Source organism: Melopsittacus undulatus, unplaced genomic scaffold, assembly GCF_012275295.1.
Source record: "Melopsittacus undulatus isolate bMelUnd1 unplaced genomic scaffold, bMelUnd1.mat.Z mat_scaffold_513_arrow_ctg1, whole genome shotgun sequence".
NCBI lineage: Eukaryota > Metazoa > Chordata > Aves > Psittaciformes > Psittaculidae > Melopsittacus > Melopsittacus undulatus.
In genome coordinates, this window is record NW_022994382.1 from 352 (window position 1) to 23,212 (window position 22,861).

The following is a 22,861-nucleotide window of genomic DNA, read 5'->3' on the forward strand; positions in this document are numbered from 1 at the left end:
AAGAAAAGGGGCTTGAATTACTGGGATTAACTAGTTAAACCACAAAAAGTTATAAGTGAAGAGGATGGGAATCAGAGAATGGGACTGCTACTTTAAATGGCAAGCCCACAGATCAGGATAAGCTTTGAGTGAAGTTGCACTCCTAGAAGGGCAAGTGGTCTTAGTATGCTTAGTTTGCTAGGTGAGGTCCCTATGGAAAATTTTCTTCAAACTGAAGAAGCTTGAAAGCCAACATCTTAACTCAGTCATTTTACAAGGGATTTTGTAGACAGAAAAAAAACCCAAACAAACCCACAAAAATTGTGAAAGACAAAGTAATAATCATGCTGTAAGAATCAGTGGTAAGAGTCTATGTGAACAAAGTGATTTTAATCTGTTAATGTAGCCACCTTTCAAATTGCAGGCAGAATCACACATTCCATATCAACAAGAAGATAGAAAATAGTTTCAGTAACTTCAGCTTGATATGCATAGTTTAACACCAATGTTGAACTCTGTATGTACTATACAAAGATCAAAGTAAGTGCACTTTCTTGCAATGGTTTACGTCTTGTGGCACGAAGGTTTTCTATACTGCTGAAGAATCCCAGAGCAGAATGTTCAGCTGCTCCTGTAAAATTTAAACTCATTATCACAGAAATGGCATAATCAGTGTATTTTAGTTCAAAAGAACCTGGTAACTAAAGATTTAAATGATTGTGTAAATATGTTCACACAAATAAGAAGTAGGCATGTAAGAATTCATTCCTCATTTGGACTTTAAAAAATAAACTAAACTGTGTACTTGGTATTTTGGGGGGGATTGTGCTAACTGCTGCTGTATAATTTAAATAACTTCAGGTTAGTTTCCAAATGCTTTATCTGTCAGCAAGACTAAAATTTGGCCTTGATCTATAGAAACTTATCCATGGAATGGGTTTTACTTGGATTTTTTTTGTTACAGCGCTGCAGAAGGCCTATCCTAGGCATGGCATTAAGTGCTTCTTTAAGATACAAACTCTGCCGAATGTTTACTTTCCAAGTGAAGCTGTTACTTTAATATTCCACAGTGATGGCTTTGGTTCTGAGATATTCATGAAGAGCTTCTTCACCTATACAAGCACAATAGTCACCAGTTAGCATAGCAGCTAAATAAATGTTGTCAGTCACTGTAATTGTATTATTATTAAGAAAAATAATAAAATGCGTTAGCCAGTATAAGAGTCGTTATGGAACAATGGAAACTCATTGACTTACCCTCCCACTGAGATCTACAGAACTGGTTTGACAAGAAGAGGCCAAATCCAACAGATGTGGAAAGAAACAAGGAGCTGGAATTTAACAAGCAGCCACCTGGGTGGGACTGAAGCATCGGTGGTCTCTAGATAGCCACTGGGGGCTCATAGTTGAATTTATGAACTTCGGTTTGCCTATGTTACAGTTTCTGGGTAGAGAAGCTGTGTAGAAATTGGTAGTCTTTCTTTTCCTGATACTATTACTCATTTTGGTTTCAGAAAATGGGATACTTGCTAGAGATTCTAAAGGCAAAAATCCGTTGCGTCACTGAACATTTTTTGTTGTTTTTCTTTGCTGTGAGGCCTGATCTGTCCAGACTTGCGAAGTTTCATTGAAAGATGAAACTTCACTTTTTTTGAAGCTAGTGTTGAAAAGATTTTTTTAAATGCATCTTTCTTCAGGGCTGTTGGCAGATTTTGATAACATTTTAATGCATAAAAGTTTCCCATGGATTTAGAAATTCAGAAGAATTCATTCATTTATTATTCTGAGGAAAATGAAAGATTTTGGCCAATAACCTTTGCTGCTTGGCAGCATTTTGTAACCTGTACATAGTTCTGGACAAGCTGTAATATGAATGCTCTGAGAGGAGTTGGAGGGGAATATTCTGTGTGCTGTAGCATTATCGGACAGATGTACAGGGAGGGCTGAAACGGAGTCATTGAGGCAGAATATTGTAGGGATGGGAGAGGATTATTGTAGTTGGAGGCATGTAGGAGATGCAGGAAATGTATCTGTAGTTCACATTTTATTAGGTGGACTCTACACAGGTGAGGTCAGATAAGAGATGAGGGAGGGAGAGAACAACTTACCTAAATCTTTCCCAAAGCCAGACTGCTTAAATCCACCAAATGGGGCTGCCACATCAGTTTTGTTGTATGTGTTAATAAAAACTGTTCCAGCTTCTAGCTTTTCACTGATGTAGAGAGCTTTGCTTATGTCTTTCGTGAAAACTCCTGAGGCTAAGCCATATTCTGTGCTATTTGCCCGTTGCAGCACTCCATCGACGTCCCTGTGAGGGAAGGAAATGCCTGATTTACAGCTAGGCAATATAAGTGTTAGCAACCTCCCACCTTCAGTGTCATTGAAGCTTTTCTCATGCTCAGTCTTCTCCAGTTATCTTTTCTAAAGTCAACATACTAAGGACTAATCAATGTGTTAACATGACAGATCTACAGAAACTCACGCTTGCTCCAGACTTACAAAGCTCTCAATGTTATATGTGACTGGTTCAGAAATGTCACTAAGAAATGTCAAAGTTGTAGGACACATACTGACTGCTCAGCTACAGTGCAGTTTAGGGATTAAAGAGCAATACAAAACCACTTGGAAACTGACCTTGGCCATGAATCAGTTTATGAATCAGTTTGCTAAAATTTTGTCCTGTGTTACAACTTAATGGAGAATAAATGCTGAAACTTGGACTTCCATCAAGCCACAACTTTCCAGGCCACTTTTAGGGTGCTATTTTCTATTTGTATCTCCGTGCATAGTTTATGGATATGATGGGTTATCTGTGTGACTGGTTCTTAACTGCATTATCAAGCTATAGAAAATTAAACCTAGTGGAAATAGTTACATGAAGTTTCTGTATAGGGTTTTAATCTCATCTTGTGTGTAAAATAATTCCTACGATTTGGAATGAAAGCTATTGAAACTGGCAGTCTACAAAGTATATAGAGGGATTTTCATTTGCAACAGTAATGTGCCAGTGTTACACAATGCACAATGCTAATGTAGTCTTTTGTGACAGAGAAAAATAAGTGATTCCACTGTAAGAAATACACATTTTAATTTGATCAAGCTGTTGTAATTACACGTAAGTGTCAGTAAAAAGGTTTCTCTGAATACTGAGGCTTACTTAAGAACTGGCATTCTATCCTGTCACACATTGCTAACAGTATTATTTCTATATTGATGTGGAGCAGGATACTATAGAGGGTATTTCCTCAGAATTTGGCTGGAAGCCGATCTAGGGACCCAGGCTGGTGTTAACAAGATTTAACAAAATTGTACTACGTATGCTATCATTTCTACACTTAGGGTGAAAATGAGAAAGTTTCTAACAGTAACTGGAGGAAAACATACCCATTTTAAATTTAGAGATGACCATCACAGGACCAAAGGACTCCTCCTGGGCAATATACATATGGTCTTCAACATCCGTGAATACAGTGGGTTCCATGAAGAAACCTAAACAGAGGACAGAGCATCATTCGAACATGGCAAAATGCTTCCCAGTTCCTACTGTCCAGGCCACCTCTTTTCCATACTTCACACTCATAGATAAGTTGAGACTTCAAACAGAAAATATCAAGATTGATGCGAATGACGTATGAATGCATGTGTGTAAGCACCAGAGAAACAGCAGAAAAAGAATGAAAGAATGGCCTGTATTGAGCAAAGCAACAACTGTTCCCTGCCAGGCCAGAAGGTCTGTATGCCACAGCCCAGGTGACATGCTTTCTGACAAAAGGAAGACAAGGTTACAGCATACTACAGAGGCCACTGATTTTCTTGTTACCTTATCAGCAGATAGACTATAGCCATTAAGATCAGTATATTCCAAACAAGGAAAACTATGCGATGGGCAAGAACTTTGCCTAAAATTTGTAGATGTTCAAGTAAAGAAAATTCTGAGGCAAAGAACCTGTCCAAAAGCTAGCACATCATTGGCAATCTAAAACTGACCCGCTGTTATACACAAACAATCCTGGTCATCTACATCTTGGTGAGTGAGTGCATTCCACTTTGAGTGGGCAAAATCAACTTCGGAGATTTTATATATATGCTGCCCCCTTCCATAGGACTTCCTGTTTAGTTTTGTTACACTGATTTTGTGTAGGTATGGATCTCCACTTTCATTTTATTTAGGGATGCAAGCGTTTTCAAATTCTGATGCAAATGTTTGATAAAGGGTAGATGTCCATGAGAAAACAGTGCTTTCTTGCCTGTCCACTAAACTTACCATGCATGTTATCTATATAGCAAAAAGAGGGGTTGATAATAATACCTTATACAAACTCTGCTAGCAGTTTCCTCAGTCAGCTTTAGTGGTAGTGTGATCTAAATTAATATACTTATGGCACATGAAAGTTCAAGGATAGAGCAAAAAAAGCCTCAGTGCCTCACAAAGAAATAGGAATAGATGAGGAAAAGATTCTTGTACAGACTAGATTCTGTTCAATTTCATATGTTAAGCTTCAGTTGCAGAGCTTCTCTTAATATGAGACCTGAAAACCCTATTCTCAAGTGGTATCTTGGACTTATCTGGTACTGTTCCCATGATATTGCTACTTCACATAATGCAGCAGAGACAATCATGATGGCTTTTGTTTCAAGTGTAGAAGTTCCAAACACCTCTGAACAGTATTTTACCTGGTCTATGAACTTGTCTTCCTCCATACACTAGAGTGGCTCCTTCTTTTACTCCAATTTCACAATACTGCAGCAGCTTCTCCAAATGTGCCTTGTGATTTTGTGGACCATGGTCTGTGGATCTATCGAGTGGGTCACCAATTTTCATCTTTTTTATTTCTTCCACCTACAGGTTACCCAATTAAAATGAAGTTATGCAACACAGCAAATAGTTGGTAAAATGACCTGTGATTGAGGATGCTTTGGGTTTTGTGCTGTGAAGTTGGGCTCTAAAAAAGGGCTGGATTCTTAGAAGGTGGAATGCTCCTCCCTTTCTAAAATGAGGCTTTGCCTTATGTTGGGTGATGTTCTGAAAGTTTTGGATGCTGTTTTCATGTACTCATTCTCTTCTGCTATTAAGATAGGCATGTAAAGCGCTAGGTTTTACCAGTGGTAAATGAATTATGACAGTGATTTCCTGTTCTTGAGCTAAATAAATGAATTCTTCATCAGTACAGTGGATTTTTAATAATGACCTTCATTTTATTCTAGCTGTGCTTCCAATATGCCTTTTCTTTAGGCTTCACAGCAGGCTTCAATCACATTGATTAGGTTCAGTAATTCTTTTTATCTTACTTTCATAGTCAAATATGAAATATCACCAGAGGTGCAATATCTATTTCAGTGTCACTTATCTGTGCATTACTGATGAAAATATCTCCCATCAGTGCCTTCCTTTTAACTTGTAAGAGGTTCCTGAGAAGGAGCATTGCCTATCACAAGCAATAATGAGAAATTAAACAACTGAAAGTAAGAATAAATGCTTATTCTTGTTAATGAAAGAATAAGTGTCTATCATAGTGGAAGTTTGTGCCATGATAAATTATCTGCATAAACTTTAGTCCTTCAATAACTTACCACTTTGCTAACAAATTCATCATGGATTGATTCTTCCACAAACAGCCTGCCAGCTGCAATGCAGTTTTCTCCTTTGTTGAAATATACTGCTCCCATACCCTGATCAGGGAAAAAAACCCATTAATATTTATATGCATCCTTTTGTTCACTCTCCCTTTCATTCTGTTCCCTTGGGTTACATTCTGTGTTTGTGACCCTCAAAGCATAATGCTTTATGTAAAGGGGCATCAACAATGGAACAAGCAGACTAATCTTAGAACTGGCAAAGACACTTCCACAGAAACAAATGTCTCAGGATGAACCCATTAGCACTGCTCTTTTCATTTCCATCAGCATTCCACAGAATCACCTGCTGCAGCATCACAGAGGAGAGGGCTGGCAGCACCACCAGAGAATATAAAACTGCTAATCCACTGAGCCATACTGCTTGTGTTGAAAGTCACATATATCTGGGTGAGCATTACCTAACTCTATTTCAAGAATGTGAATTCAGATCTCATGCAGTTTTTCTATTTATCAAGATCTGACAGCTGATATTGCTCTTCCAGGGGGTAGGGAGGTGAGGGAAAGAAAAGCAGGACAAATGAAACTCCTACAAAATCGTTTTCTGGCAGATACAAAGGCATAAGGTTAATTTGGCTAGTGAAAATACTTTGCAGCTATACGCTGTTATGTTGTATTTTCTAATGTATTTTTCTTGTAGTACTGATCCCTACCTTTTTGGTGCAGTATGAACAGTTTTACTGTGATGCCTAAATAAAATCCTGCAGAAAAAGAGCCTGTTTTCTGACAGATTGCATGATTTTTCATGCAAGGCCTCCCTACAGCAGTTTTTTGGCAAGAAGAATATTGCAATACTGTGAAGATGCATCACAAAGGCTTGGAATATATTTGACTTCAAAGTAACATTACCATTTTTACAGCTCTGTCAAGTTCACAGTCACTGAATATGATCAATGGTGATTTGCCACCAAGTTCAAGAGAAACTTTCTTCAGATTAGTGGCTGCACTGTAAAAAAAAATACATAATTATATAAAAATCCCATTAATATAGCTGATTTCATTATTTCCTTTTAACCATATCTAGTGAAAATGTATAAACCTCTGTTTTCCAATAGTAGAATTCTACATAAACAGCCATAAGTAATTACACTTTTCTATTACTTCTACATGCACAATATAGCTAATAATATACTTCATAACTAGACGGAGCAGTGTGTATTTATGAATCTTTTGCTGAGAGTACCTCTTCATAATCTGTTTACCAGTTGGTGTTGAACCAGTAAATCCAACTTTGCGAACATCAGGATGTTCAGACAGGTGCTGTCCCACTAAACCACCTATTGGGGTGAGGAAAGGGGTTTAAATGGACAGTACTAGATATCTTTACTACTGCAGCAGCAGCACTGGAACACAGAAAGAGCTATCAAAATGTCAGTCAAGTACAATATCACATCCTTATTTATATTTATAGCTTTATTCATATGACTATGAAAAGTCTCACTTATGTTAACTTGGATCACGTTAGTGTCTCCAAATTCTCCCATCTGCCTGGACTGAAGAGCTTCCTTCTTAATATTCCACTGTAGGTGGAATAATCTAATTTGTAATCTAATAACAGAGCCTACCACATAGTTACTTTGTCACCTTTCTCAAGGAAAGAGGAAAATGGTGTCATTGGGTAACATGGTTTGGACCATTACTAACGTATAGTGCACCTTACCAGCTTGCTCTAGGTCTCACAGTTACATTTAAATACTTTCAAGTGACGAGAAGATTAAGAGAAAAAATGAAGTTTTAGAATTAAATAAAACATGTTTCTTTATAATACATTGTTTTTCAGAGTGTTCATGCTATTTATGTGACCTTGTACAGGGTGTAGGAGGCTGACAGCCCCTACCACTAGCTAGAGCCAACTGACAAACAGGTATTTCCCATTCTGCTCTGGAAATATGTGGCATTGCTCTATGACGCAGTTGCAAGCCTACTATCTGTGAAGACACAAGTGCTTAGTTAGTAGGTCTTCAAAAAGGTAAAATTCTAGTTCACCAGTTTTAGCATGATCTACTCTTCCCATAAAAATTATCAGTTCAAGTTTTACCTGAACCAGGCAGAATATTTATAACACCCTTAGGAAATCCAGCTTTAGCCGACAGTTCTGCAAACTTCAAGGAAGTCAGAGGTGTGACCTAAATAGAAACATTCAGTGTAAGTCTCCTATTTTAATTAAATGTGTGATGATAACTTTTTCTTTCAATGTATCTCAATTTTGATACACTACTCATCTTACACTATTGACAAATTAAAAGTGATGGCTTCTTGCAGAAGAGAATTCATTCTTGAAAATGAGAGTAGCATCAGACCAGAACTGAAGATAATCACTACCCTGTATCATCAAGGTGTTTTGTATTATTTTACATGCACTTTAAAACATATGACACGGGCAACCTATGAGTACATACGACAGATCATATGGGTGAAACTGGCTAGATTTGCCTGAACAAATAGTGGAATACCTGAGCCACCTATACGTTCCTTTTTGGTTTTACCTGAGCTGGCTTGAGTACAAGTGTGTTGCCTGCAGCCAAGCATGCTGCACTCTTCCATGCAAGCATCATCAGTGGGTAATTCCACGGGATAACAATCGCACAGACACTTAAGGCAGGGAAAAACAGTGAAAAATTACATTTTTGATGGCAGCTTTTTAATGTCTTCTCTGTATGTCAAGGCTGTCACTAAGAAATAAAAAGCTATACTTACCCAATGGGCTCTTTCTTGGTGAATGTTAGATTATGGTTTGGACGGGCCTGGTTAATTGGAATTGTAGCACCCTAAAATACAGAGGGCGGACAAATCTTGGTACTTATTAATCATTTTTATTACAAATATATTTGCCATGTAAGTATGTTTTGGAAAGCCACAGAGTAGGCTTCAAAACCAGAAGCATTTTTGCATCAGAGAAAGGGGCAGGGGTGCTTGTACTGTATGATTTCCTACTATGCATACTGTAGTCAACTCCTGATTTTCAGTGGGATGAAATAAATGCATAGATAACAAAAGTATGGAAGAACAGAACGTGAGGGTCTGATGAACAAAAAGAAGCTGAATTATGTCCTTGATTGTGGATTTTAAAGATACTTGAAGAGAAAAGCTGTTGGACCTGTGCCATGTGCTGTACCACCAGGCAAACTCACCAGCCTTGGTCAGAATGTAGGATAGCTCATGAGTCTCTGCACTTATCTGCATGATGACCACAATGACATTCTACTCTATGAATAATTAAGACCTGACTAAGGATGCAGATCCACTGTGACACCTCAGCAATTTTCTTACACATTTAGAGTCACATTTTAAATCCATATTCTCCATTTGGATACAAACTGTCCTTTTCCATATTCTCCATTTGGATACAAACTGTCCTTTTTATTGCTAGGGAAAATCATTTTAGGTAAAACTCTATTTTTGCTTTGTTTTTTGATTCCTTGATTACTTTTGCTAACAATGCTTTTTGGCACTGTATCCGGAAAAAAAGAAAAGGTAGAGAAACACTGACATTGATTGTTTCCCTTACAGATTCACTTGCCTGAATTTTGTCACACCATCCAGCAAAGTATCTGAATGTTTGCACAGACATTCCAACATGGGTCTTCAAAGCTAAAGTGTAGAGAGCTCCTGAGTCAATGGACTCTATTGTTGCTAATTCTTCTTGATGTTCTTCCATCAGGTCTGCAAGTCTTTATAAAAGTTAAAAATGCACATCAAAAAGAAATTACATCTAACCATTGATGCCCTAAAATTATATTTGTTATGGGAATTTGGTAATTAAAATAGCATTTTTACTGAATTTTGACGTGGAGCACTGGAGCCATTGCTCATTTGTGTCAGTAAGAGCTTGAACAATTGCCTGTTAAGCTTGCAGATGTCTTCATATTGGCTATAGTAGACACTGGATGATAACATGAACTTGAAAACTTAGTTGATTGTTCAATTATGGGTTTGTCAATAAAATAGTAATTAGAACAACTGTACTTCTTTCCTGGTGTACTACAAGGAGCCAATTATAGAAAATAAGACTAGTAGGTTAGAAAGCAAATACACAGTAACATAACAAATGTCAGCTAAACAAAAGTAGCGGGAAGGAGTATTTGGGATCTTGGTTTAAGATTTGAGAAACCAGCTTCCTAATGCTGTTTTATATTGTCTGAACTTGGGACTGAAATATTTGAATGCTAGGTGCTTCAAAGGCACCTAGATGTCCAAAGATGTAGCTCCAAAGCTGTAATCAACTTGAATTTTATGTGCATTTGAAAATCTGTTCCACAGTCTCCTTGAGCCTCAAGTTCTCCATCTGTTAGATTTATGAAGCAGCACAGTGAGGTGTAGGAAAGACTGCATTAAATATCATTGAGTTAATAGCTGAGTGTCTCAAAACATATCTGCACATACCCCCTCATGAGGAGCTCTTGCAAATTTAACGATCCCCTGCTCAGGCAAAGAGGCCTGTTTGCATGAATTATTTTTTACATTCAGTCTTGGATCTCTCACATGGAAGTGAAACAGATGCACCAATGTTTTTCTTAAGCTTCTGTCTGTGTTTTGGTACTCAGGCATATAATCAATGCTCCCATGTGATTTTAAGAGCTTAACCAAGTGCATTTCACATCCTGTAAAGAGTATTCATAACTGAGTGTGAAACCTATTTTTCCATTATATATATTCTATCCGTTTAAAGCATTTTCAGAGATGTGGAAAACTACTCTTTAATACCTGTTTAAACTTGGAGACCCAGCTACATGTCAGGGCATCAGCAATAGTGTGTAAAAGAATGGATACAGCATGTCAGGGACAAAGGAGAAGGTTCCATTTAATGCATGCTTAGTATCTTCCATTAATGACTCCTTGAGACAAAGTAGTAGAGCTAGGGGTTTTAATGGTACAAACCTTCTCTTTGATTCAGCACACAAAATCTCTAGTTTGAGCAGAGGCCAGAGAAAAAGGGGCCTTGTTTGAATTAAGGTTGACCAGAAAGAGGTACTATTCATACTGGGAATGGTTTGCAACATAAACACTCTCATATTAGCTACCCCTGAGACGCAGTCACCTAAGCAAAGAAGAGATTTAATCTAGGAATAATCTATGCAGTGTAGGGGAGTTTACATTTTCTATATGCCCAACAGTTATTCTTGCAGATCTTGCAAGTGTAAAACACAGAGCAGTAGTTCAAAGAACTACTCAGTTTCTACTCAGGGCAGAGTTAACAGACTTTCAGGCACTTATACACATTCTTAGTACAAATTAAACCCAAGTTCATATATGCTTTGAATCTGTGCACACTCATGAAAGATTTATGTGTTCAACTGTATTAAACTTTAATATGAGTTCTGACTTGCCCATTTGCTGTTGTAATGACTACTCAACTTCTTTACAAGTCCTGCAGGCCTTTTTCTGAGGCCTCATCACATACCTTATGAGACAAGTAGAGTTTTCAGTATAGCTTTTAATCTCTTTTGCTAAGATACCTGCAGTGCTTTGTGAAACATAAGATTTTTTATACTTCCTTTTACATCTACTTGGGTCATAAGGATATGGTAAAAGAGGGGAGGAGAATTTACAGCTGAAGTATTAAACAAAGTAAAAAGTCTTACAGCTCTATAAATGTTCAAATATTAATGTACAAATGTTCTGCTGCATTGACTACAACAGGACATAGACCCATGTATCCCTACTGCAGGAATCATATTCTCCCCTGCTCCTCTTCCTTAGCTACCAGTCTAGGTTGGATGTCTGATTCCTCTGACAGTGGGATTATGAATATCCATCATACTTAGAAAAGGTACGGAACAATTCTTCAGAGGAACAAAACAGATACAAGCTGCCCTTCACATACCTGTACATGAGTCGCCCTCTTTCCCTTGCATCCATTCTTCTCCATTCACCATTTTCAAATGCCTCTTTTGCTGCTGCCACTGCCTTGTCAACATCAGCCAATGAAGCAGAAGATACACTGGCTATTACCTGTCCAAAGGTACCATTGTGTTAGCCCAAACTGAAAGGCTGGGATGCGAACTCATACTCCTTCCTCCTAAACTTCTTGACTGGGTATAAGCAAATACTTAATATCCTCAATCCCAGTAGTTTTCACAAGCAGAGTTAAGCTGCAAAAACTTCAACCACAACTGATGTGGCAGGATTTGCAGGGACTCAGATTCCCAGGTCTTTCTTCTTTGTCACAGCAAGATGCTGTGATATTCCACTGGATTTCACCCTCACTTTCCACGTATGAAATCACTGTGGTATTACAAAAGTTGGAAGTCTTCATATGTGGCATAATGATCTGATACCTAAACAAGCTAAAATGTTTAGTATATTCCATTTCTTAGAAATGGAGTTTCTGTTACCATAAACCACTATACACACACACCATATTTTATGATGATTGAGTTCTACAAATGCACATCTTGTAAATCCTAATACAGAATTGTTATTGCTTTTATTTCATTCTGTAATGAGTTTCAGGAAAGGTACCAGAGTCTGACTTCTGATAACAATGATATTTGTGGCATTGATTTCAGCAAAATTTGTTTACTTCATAATTAAATGGCAATTACACGGACACAGAGGACTGATGTGCAACTGTATGCATTTTTCTGTTGAAAAGTTATTTTTCTTACTGGGAATTTAAAGGGACATTTTGAAGTCACACTTGCCCTAAGACATGAGACTTGTGAAAAAAAGTAAACTAAAAACTGAAGTTGATGACTGTCAGAATATATATATAATAACCTACAAGAAAAACTTCTTTAGCAACCAAACTTCAGCATTTTTTTGTTTGCAAAGCTAAACAAGAATGAAATCAAAGTAAAACATACAGCTGGGTATGGAAATTCATGTAATAGCTGAGTTGGAAATAGGGGTTTTTTTTTGCTGTGCAGCTTGACTGAAATGGAAAAACTGTAGAATATACAAGGTGAGAAGTAAATTGAAACTTCACATTATTTCTAGGGGCTGTTTAATGTGTCCTGTACATTTTGAAATTAGCACTATTCAGAGTTAGTGGTTTAGATTTTTTTAGTAGGCAAAGAAATTGAAATAAATTGGTATTGATAATCTTTAGAAATTACTTACTGATCCATCTGCTGGATTTATGGTGTCATATGTTTTTCCATCATCAGCATTTATAAATTGCCCATTTATGAAACATTGGTATGGCATATTCACAGTCATGTTGTTCGTATTTTTTGAAACCTAAGGGTGAAATAAACAACAAATTTATTTACATTTTTAATAACTAAGATTTTAATGTGGCTGAACAAGTTTTGGTATCAGAAGCCAATGTCCAGATGAATTTTAGCATCCTAATCTTCATCATCATCATGGCTTGACTTCACGAATGAAGATTTGGGAGCAAGTGTGGGTAAACCCTTCGGGCCTGCGCAGTGGATTTTTTAGGTGAGGCACAGCATGTGCAAAACTGGCCCCACCCATTACACCTGAGGTTTATCAGCCAGGGCCTAGCAAGCTTGGACAGTGGCAGCAAAGTCCTCAGGTTGTAGGTTTGATTAGAGTACCCTTCTTTTAGATGGATGGCCTTACAGGGCTAAGCAAGCTCCATCTGCCCAGGTTTGAAGTTAGAGTCGTCCTTCTCCTAGGATGCTTGCCCAAAGACTAGTGAGCCCATCCTGCCCATGGACACACTTTGTCTGACCCTTCAGTTGAGACCTGTCTGGCATAGGAGACCCTACCAGAGGCATATGGACCACCAGCATAGCTCTCAACCTCACAAGGACATGCAAGCTCTTTCCCCATGACAAGGGGTTGTCCATGAAAGAGATAGCATCCCAAGTAGCTGTTAGGAGTGGACAAAAGAGTAAAATGAAAGAGAAATCATATTTTCCCCGAATGCCAATGGCTATACTCTGAGACAGTTAAGCAGATTTCTTCCCTTAGAATCATAGACTCATAGAATAGTTAGGGTTGGAAAGGACCGTAAGATTATCTAGTTCCAAACCCCCTGCCACGGGCAGGAACACCTCACACTAAACCATCTCACCCAAGGCTTCATCCAGTCTGGCCTTGAACACTGCCAGTGATGGAGCACTCACAACCTCCCCGGGCAACCCATTCCAGTGCCTCACCACCCTAACAGTAAAGAATTTCTTCCTTAGATCCAATCTAAACCTCTGCTGTTTAAGTTTTAACCCATTACCCTTTGTCCTGTCACTACAGTCCCTAATGAATAGTCCCTCACCAGCATCCCTGTAGGCCCCCTTCAGATACTGGAAGGCTGCTATGAGGTCTCCATGCAGCCTTCTCTTCTCCAGGCTGAACAGCCCCAGCTTTCTCAGCCTGTCTTCATATGGGAGGTGCTCCAACCCCCTTGATCATCCTCGTGGCCCTCCTCTGGACTTGTTCCAACAGTTCCATGTCCTTTTTATGTTGAGGACACCAGAACTGCACACAATACTCCAAGTGAGGTCTCATGAGAGCAGAGTAGAGGGGCAGGATCACCTCCTTTGACCTGCTGGTCACACTCCTTTTGATGCAGCCCAGGATACAGTTGGCTTTCTGGGCTGTAAGCTCACACTGAAGCTGGCTCATGTTCATTTTCTCATCTACCAACACCCCCAAGTCCTTCTCCACAGGGCTGCACTGAATTTCCTTTTTGCCCAACCTGTAGCTGTGCCTGGGATTGCTCTGACTCAGGTGTAGGACCTTGCACTTGGCATGGTTAAACTTCATGAGGTTGGCATCAGCCCACCTCACAAGCATGTCAAGGTCCCTCTGAATGGCATTCCTTCCCTCCAGCGCATCAACCGAACCACACAGCTTGGTGTCATCGGCAAACTTGCTGAGGGTGCATTCAATCTCATTGTCCATGTCACTGACAAAGATGTTAAAAAAGACCGGTCCCAACACCGATCCCTGAGGGACACCACTTGTTACTGGTCTCCAATTGGACATTGAACTGTTGACCACAACTCTTTGCGTGCAGCCACCCAGCCAGTTCTTTATCCACTGAGTGGTCCACCTATCAAATTGATGTCTCTCCAATCACAAGATCTCTATATTCAAACCAGTACTAACCCTGGTTAAGGTTGGTCTTAGTGGATGTCAGTCAAAAGCATAATTCCCATATTCAAGAAATCCTGCCCTGCTTAATGATTTAAAAACCCACAAAATCCTCCTCTCACACATATTTTTGAAGAAAGTCTTAGGAGAAAAATCTAACACTGTTTGCTTCTGCAAAGTGGAAAGCCTAGAGCCGTTCTGACTGAAGCATATTGGCAGGAGAGTGCAAATATCTGCCCATGTGTAAGCTACTCCACTGTTTGTTCTTGGTTTCTGGAATATTGTTAAGTGATATTACATATATACTTCCATTTCAAAATGTAAATATATAAAAACAGAAAAAAATCACAAATAAGAGTTTCTATAATCAAATATTTGTTTGCTTTTCCTACTGCATCATGCAGTCCAATAGCATTGTCTACCCTCCCCCCAAAACCAAGAAAGACTAAGCAATAAAAGCAGAATAAAAGGTCTTACATAATCAATTACTAACTCTTCTTCTTGTCTTCTCCTCTGAATTTTCTGACAGCCGTTTGAATGAAGTCTGCAAACTTAGTGGCTATGTACACGTCTTCATTTTGTAGTTGAAGCCCACTATACTTCTGCTTAATTTCTTCTAGCATTCTAAAGATGTTGAAGAAAGAATAAGTTTAGTTATAAATAAAAGAATTCTTCAGATAATTGAATCATTAGAAGGTTGAAAAGGATCAAAACTGGGCACCGGTTTGCATGCATCTGAATATGTGAATGTGTTTCTCTGACAACACTAGCATGGAGGACGTGCATTTTACTGAAATCTGTTGGTTTAATTGGGGGTGTTATGGAAAACAAAATGTCAGTTCTGGAATAGTCTTAGGTAAACTTTTGGAATAAATGACAAACAGTACATATTGATAGATAAAATAGTATATGGGACTACTCTACCCCATACATGGACGACATTCAGAGCTCTATGAGACTGGTAAGTAATATGGACAATGATCAATATGTTAAAAAAAGAAATGAACAAAACAAAACACTGAAATGCTGGTTTTATGGTATGGCCTGGAACAGCTGAATTTCAAGAGGAAAGTAGCTGATGTGACCCCAACACCAGATAAGCTCAATGCACTTGGAAGCATGGGCTCAATTCTTTCTGTGAAAGGGTACTCTTTCCCTATGTGGAGTTCTTTGTTCAGCTTCCCAGTCAGCCCCCTGGTCTTGAAATACTTGTCACTGCATGCAGACAAGTTTGGGCATCACTGTGCTCCCCCCATGGGGATGATGTTTCTGAAGCTACAGGGAATTTTCCTTCCGTAGAGACATCAGGATTACATCAGTATCTCCTAATTTGTACAGCAAAAGCATACCTCATTTTCAAAGGTAGGAAAGGGAATAGTTAAGAGTATTGGAAAATATAAAGGGATTTTTTTTTTAACACTACTTGATGAACCCTGATTTAAAAGCACCAGGAAAACTTTGTTTCCATTAAGGTTGGCTTCAAAATGTCATTATTTTGAATATTTTTTACCTGACAACATGCATAGAGGATGCTCCGGATTTGAAGAAGTCTGTGGAATCCTCAATTACAGCAACATGGCTCAGAATTCCCTTCCAAATAGCCTAATAATACATAAAAATAATTGAGGCAATAGTGAATAATCCTCTAATTGCAAGAAGTATTTCTCAAACTGTATTTTCTGTGGTATCTGTGCCTACAGCACGTATTATCTCAAAGGATTCTAAACCAGAAAATGAATTTAGGGTAGTCTGTAACTGTCTAAAGATCTGATGTTAACCAATAAATTCATCAGCATAATTATCTAAATCTATGATTTTGTCCATGGTAATTTCATCTAATCAGGCAAGAAATCTGAATAGTATAATGCTAACAATTTTCATGCTCATTTTTTTAAGAACTTTATCTTCCAAATAGTAACTTCCCATTGCATTCTGTAATACATCAACAGCAGCGGCAAGGACAGCCTGGAGCACTTTGTGTCTGGATGATGGCATTTCTGGCACCTGGACAGAGCTGAGAAGCAGTTTAAACTGCACACATGAGATGGAGATTTCTGCTAACATGAATAGTGAAATAACTGGTAAAGTATTATTTCAATTAATTACAATTAGGTTTCAGAGTTAGCAGGTCATGTTATGAACAGAATAGTTTATATTTCCTTTTGCTCTTGTCTCAGTCAGTCAATAGCTCCAGGCAGCATTCAAACTGCTGACAAGCAGGCTGAAGGTATTCTTGAAGCAGCAGTTTGAAATATTAATGCATCAAACTGCCAGATCTTTGCCAAAAAGTATTTGCCCTGTAGGAGAATAAACAGAAGGGAAGACATCTGCGATTCATTTGCTCTGGCACAAAACTTTAATGACAAATGTGGCTTTCAGCTAAGCCCCTGACACTCACTACAGAGGGAAGGATTACAGGAGAGGACAGAAAAGTACCTCTCTGGTTATCAGAGTTGCCCCACTGCTGCATCCCTCTGCCAGCTAGCACCTTGCGTGTGCCTACAGCAGAAGAGAGACAGTGCATGCAGGTACAGTGAGAAAACTGCTGCTCTTCTCTTTTAGGCTCCTGTTCTAAGACTCCCTGGAGCTTGTCCAACAGGACCACTCTGAGCACATCCTAGTGAGTAACAGCATAGTGAAGAAAGGTTTTCATAACTGCCTAACTCTGTCAGTGCTGAAAACCTCACTGTTGTGAGGCAAAGCTCCATTTGCTTTTCCTCACTCCCACCTTCATCGTTAATAGATATTTACCATAACTGACCCTGCAATCACTGTCTTTGTACCACTTGTATCTGAAACAAAACTTTCTAAAGTGACGTATAAGTACTCTAATGAATTCCCAGTTTCACCTTAATTAATGTCAGTAACTGAAGATTCAACCCCATACTCTTTGAGGAGTGCCTTTTATCAAAAAACAGTTTGCACAGCTAAATGGAAGATATGCCTTGCCTATAATGAGAAATATGTAATACTCTTGTCTGAAGTAATATCCTACTAAAGCAGGTTACTGAATTACCTTAATATCTTCTGCCATCTTTTTCTCCTCTTCTGTAAGTTCCAAGGCAGTTGTTTCATCAGTAGAGAAGTACTTAGATGCAGGGATCATTTTTCCATCCTCAAACTGCAGGTTTCTCACTAGCACCTGAAAATTGAGAGGATATGATTTTAAATTATTTGGGACGTAACACATTCTCATGAGAAGAGTTTTTAGGCATTAATATGGTTGTTGAAATAGCGAAGTAAATTGCTTGCAGTAAAGTTCCTACCTGTCTTTCAGATTCTTTCCTAGTGTTAGTACATTTTAATCCATATTGGAAATGAATATGGATTGAGAGAGAAGCAAAACATTAATACCTTCTCCTAGGATAGCAGAGGACTGATAAACTCCAAGTGAATTCGCTGTCATTAGCAGCTGGATTTGTATAGCTTGACAATTCTATCCTACTTGCACTTCTTGCTAGTTACTCCATCCATGTTCATGTTTGCCAGGGTGAGTACTTACCATCTTTCCATCATTACCAAAAATGATTAGGCCATTCTTGGTTATAAGCCCAGGTCTTGAAGCACCTTTTATTGCCAGTTCTTGTCCAGTGGGCACTGAAGCATCAAGTAATGATGATCCATAAAAGGTAACCACCTAAAAGTAATTAAAAGTGCACAGATCCTCAACATGCTCTAAAGTTCTAATAATGATAGTATTTTGAAGCTTTAACATAATATAAATAAAACTACCTAGACATGGGAAATATGTTACAACATTATTTCTGTATCTTCACAACCCAGAACATGTAAAACTTCAGAAGCTGCCTAAACTTGCAAAGCTGCTTAAACTTGCAAAGCTGCTTAGCTGTAACCATGTGCATGCTGGAACCAGCGCAGAAAGGGAAGCACGATTTGACAGTGCATGCTCAGAGTGAGACACAAGCAGAAGCCTGGCCCTGAATGGTGGAATCCATCTCTTCTCCCATGCTGGCAATGCTGAACACTGCCTCTCTCGGGCTCATCTGCTCTTTCTGGGGTCCCAAATCAGTGACAGTTCCTAGACATTACGGTAGAACCAGGCTTTGGAGCAGCCTACTAGCAGATGAATAACAGTTAAGTAACAAAATATGGACATCACAGCCAAGAAACAATGTGATTTGAAAATATTTTATGTAAGTACAATGTGGACCAGTTGTATAGTGCTTTTAATATGCTGAAATGAAGTGGCTGGGGTTGGATAAAATGAGATAGATTTATTTCTGCATATGACCTAGGCACAAATCTCTAAAACAAAACCTTTGTTATTTCAGTAGCTGACAGTGTTTCATTTTGCTGGTAATACTATGATGTTGCCCACTGTTGCATGGGTTGCATTATGCTGCAATGCATGCCTACCTCCCAAAATGACTGGCAGAGTCTGCTTCTACCCTTCTTACTTATTGCTTTGTACCATGCCCATTTTTTTTCATACATTACTCTAATCTTTCATTGAATTAAATGGAGCTATAATTTAAAGTAAAATATCTTAACTATTGTATTCTGTACATTTGTGTAGGTGCCTGTTCTAGATATATACAAAACATGCAGTCACCAAATGAGAGCTACTCCAGTGTAACTCTCATTTGCATTCACCTGTATAGACACCTTTAGTTTTGTAATTAAAAAAAGGTCAAAAAGAAGATATAGAAAAGAATAATATATTTCTGGCTTTCAGACCATACCTGGCCATCTATTGTTGCCCATGCTCCAGGAACTTTATCATGCCCTCGAATCCAGTTGTGCAAAGATGCTGCAGGTTGGTCCCAGGAGATCTAGGAAATCAAGACATGCCACCTAATTCTCCTCTGTGTAGGTACAAATCAAATTAGTAATATATTCCTATATAAGAATTACAAATTCTCCCTCCTTCCTTTTCAGCCATTCATACATCTAGAATACAGTAAATATCTGGTCTAACAAAGAACGATTAGTAATCTCCAGATGGCTAATCACCAAAGACATAACAAATGGGATGTTCTTAGCTCTTCTGTGTTCTGTGCAGTCTGTATCTTTTCATAGATTCTTCTTTTCACACTAATATAATGAAAGTATAACTCTTGCTGCTGGGTATTAATTCACAAATAATATTATGGCTAACAAAGTTAACAAGAATAGTATAAATATAAATAAGTGTACATCTGGGCTATCACTTTCTGCTGAAAATTATCTGTTTACAGCTTGGATTCTAAGTTCTTTACTAAATCTACAAGCTTCTACTGAAATATTTTCAAATAATTTACTAACCCTTTATAAATTGTTTCAGAAATAGCATCCCTGCTACAATTTCCAATTCCTGCAAGACTTTGAGAAAAAAAATGTTTTAAGAATGTCATGTATATCTAATATCTAACACCAATGAAAATATATTCTTTTATCTTTGCAGTATTGTGAGTGTATGTACAAAATGACTAAAGAAAGTATCAGAATAGCCATTAAATAACAACATTCCAGTATCCAGCATCCTTCTTAGTTTAAGCACAAAGAATATTTAGAAGTAAGTTATAAGCCAATAAAAATAGTTACACAGCAGGGAGATTAAGCTAGTTCATTCCAAGGAAGCTCCCTATATGTTATGTTAAAGCGATGAATAAAAATATCCTTATTCAAAGCTATTTATTTCTGAAGCAAGCCAGGAATTGGACTATGATAAAAAGCATCTCCTACAATGCTTCAGGTAGAAAGGACTATATTCACTGTGGCCAAGAGACTGAAATTGTTGGAATAATTTTTCCTTTTTTTTCACCTTTTTTATGATTTTGTACTGATCAAGAAAAGAAAAGAAAAGAAAAAAGAAAAGAAAGAAAAGAAAGAAAAGAAAAGAAGAAAAGAAAAGAAAAGAAAGAAAAGAAAAGAAAGAAAAGTAAAACATCCAGCATTCACTATCATTTTATGGTGGGCTTCCCAACCACAAAGAAGATCCAGCGAATGCAGGTGGGGACCAGCTAATGCAGGGGGGGATGCTTGTACAATGTAATTCTTACATGGGTGTTTAAATAGTTTTTTTTTATCTGTTGTTTATGTGACCTGTTGTTTTGGTTTTTTATCCTAGTGCCAAAAGGAAAGGTGCCACTTGATTTTCCCAACATCAGATCTATTCCTGGTAAAGAATTTAGTATGGACTGCTGGTAAACAGAGATATCTATTCAATGCTGTGGAGCTACCATCTAGCTGTGTGTAGATGATCCCAACTTGGTGAACAAACATCAGATTTCTAAATATCTGTAACTGCTGAAAGGGAATAGGAACTTACCTGGGGTCCACTACATGCATCACTGGAGTTAACCCAGGAATAAGAGGTGAAGAAACAACTGTGTTAAAATTCGTGTTAACTACATATTACTACTATTGTAATCTGAGTTAATAACTTTTTTAGACATTCATGAATGCAATGTTATTTAACATACCTCTGCATTTTCCTTTTTCTGGATGCCTTCGTATGTTGCCCCTTCTTCAGGCTGAGGTATACGAGGGGCTTTACCATCAGCAATTAGATGTACAGCTTCCACCTAAGTAAAAAAGGAACAGAGGTAATGTTAGCTTGGTTTACCTTTTTTCCTCAGTCATACTTGGGAACAACAGCAAGAGACTTTCTGCCACAAGGGGAACTGGTTTATTTTTAAAAGCTAAGATTACCAAAGTCTAGGTGACCAGTGCTGCACTGATTAACATACACATGCTTAAACCTCTTTGACAAAAGAAACAGCCTCAGAAATTTGATGAAAGTGCCTAGTCACCAAACATATACCAGCTGCCTAAATTCTGCAGGACAAGAATGTGGCTCTGTATGATTGCATTCAACTCTTTTCTTTTTCTTTCTGCAAAATGTTATTTCTCTGCATTTAAATGGAGAGGGAAGGAAAATCTCGAAGAAGTCATGCTGAGTATTTTTTTATGCATTTTCTTTTCTTCATTTAAAAGCAATACACAAAAAGGACAAGCATAAAAAATCCAAAGCAAATCCACCACAGCTTTGACTATAAAACACCATCCCCCTCCTCTTTTTCAAGAAATCTGTGGAAAAAGCCATATTCCAAACAAATTTGCCTTCTTGCTTTCTGTGGAAATGGGGTATGCTCTGCCTGCTGCCAGCAACAAATACTCTGAGGCTACCTCCTCAGCTGTTCTGAAGCAGTGCAGCTCCACTGAATTCTAGGATTTGACTGAGCACCATAACATGTGCCTTCCAAATGCATGCATCTTGCCTGTATTCCTTCTACTCTCAAACTCGTGCACATGCTTTTCTCTTCCTCTTAAAATGCTGATATTTAATACAGATGAACATACCATAGCCTTTACTCCTTCTGGGAAGAGAAACCGGTTATACAGGTCATCCACAGTATCATTTTGGCCCACATCACATTCTCTCTGCAGAAGGATTGGTCCAGTGTCCAAGCCATCATCAGCCCAGAAAATAGTAAATCCTGCTTTCTTATCTCCTTGAATTAAAGTCCTGGACATAAAAAACAGCCTTAAGTAAGTGACAGTATGAAAGTAGCCGGGGATATCAACCCTTCTGTTACACATTCATTTACTTTAGATAGATAGAAAAGAAAATCCTGGCTGTCTTTAATACCAGTTTCATTGTTCATTTCATAGTCAGGAACACACAGTTTTGATACTGTTGATGTGTGGCTTCCACAAAGTGACATAAATGCTGCAACTGAATCCCATGTGTCTTATCACAGAGTTCATTGTGATAATTTTTTTTCAAGTATTACTAGTGGTAAGACACACAAAGCAAAAGATGTGCAATAGTTATGATGTAATTTGAAAGATGAAGCATCTAGACAGCATATTGTCTCAATAATGCATAATTGCTTACTGTAATTATCTAAGCCTCATGACTTACCTGAAGGTCAGAGAGGAAAGTACAGCTGTCTCACAGCTGAAAAAAGATCTAAACTAGGACTGGAAAATGATGGGTATGCAACTGTTTCCAGAAAAGTTATTAAGGGAATTTGTATCCAGTCAGATTTGCAGCTGCTGTACATGAACATACAGCCCTGCTTAAAATAGACCTATGCTGATTTACATTAGCTCAGGATCTGCCTCCGAGTCTGAAGGGAACTTCAGCCAGTTAGACCTTCCAATTTTCCTTTGGAACTGCATGTGTCTCAGAATGATGGAATCAAACAGGAGTGTGTTTAAGGGAGCAGCCACAAATGGAGAGATAGATCTTTCCTGCATTGTTTTAACCTTTTTTATCCATTCAAACACCGAT

The 22,861-nt window shown here is 38.2% G+C and overlaps 1 pseudogene; it reads right to left on the reverse strand.

Moving 5' to 3' along the window:
* Positions 1–928: 928 nt before the first annotated feature.
* LOC117438636 (mitochondrial 10-formyltetrahydrofolate dehydrogenase-like) overlaps positions 929–22,861 on the reverse strand; it is a 43,419-nt pseudogene continuing 21,486 nt past the window's right edge.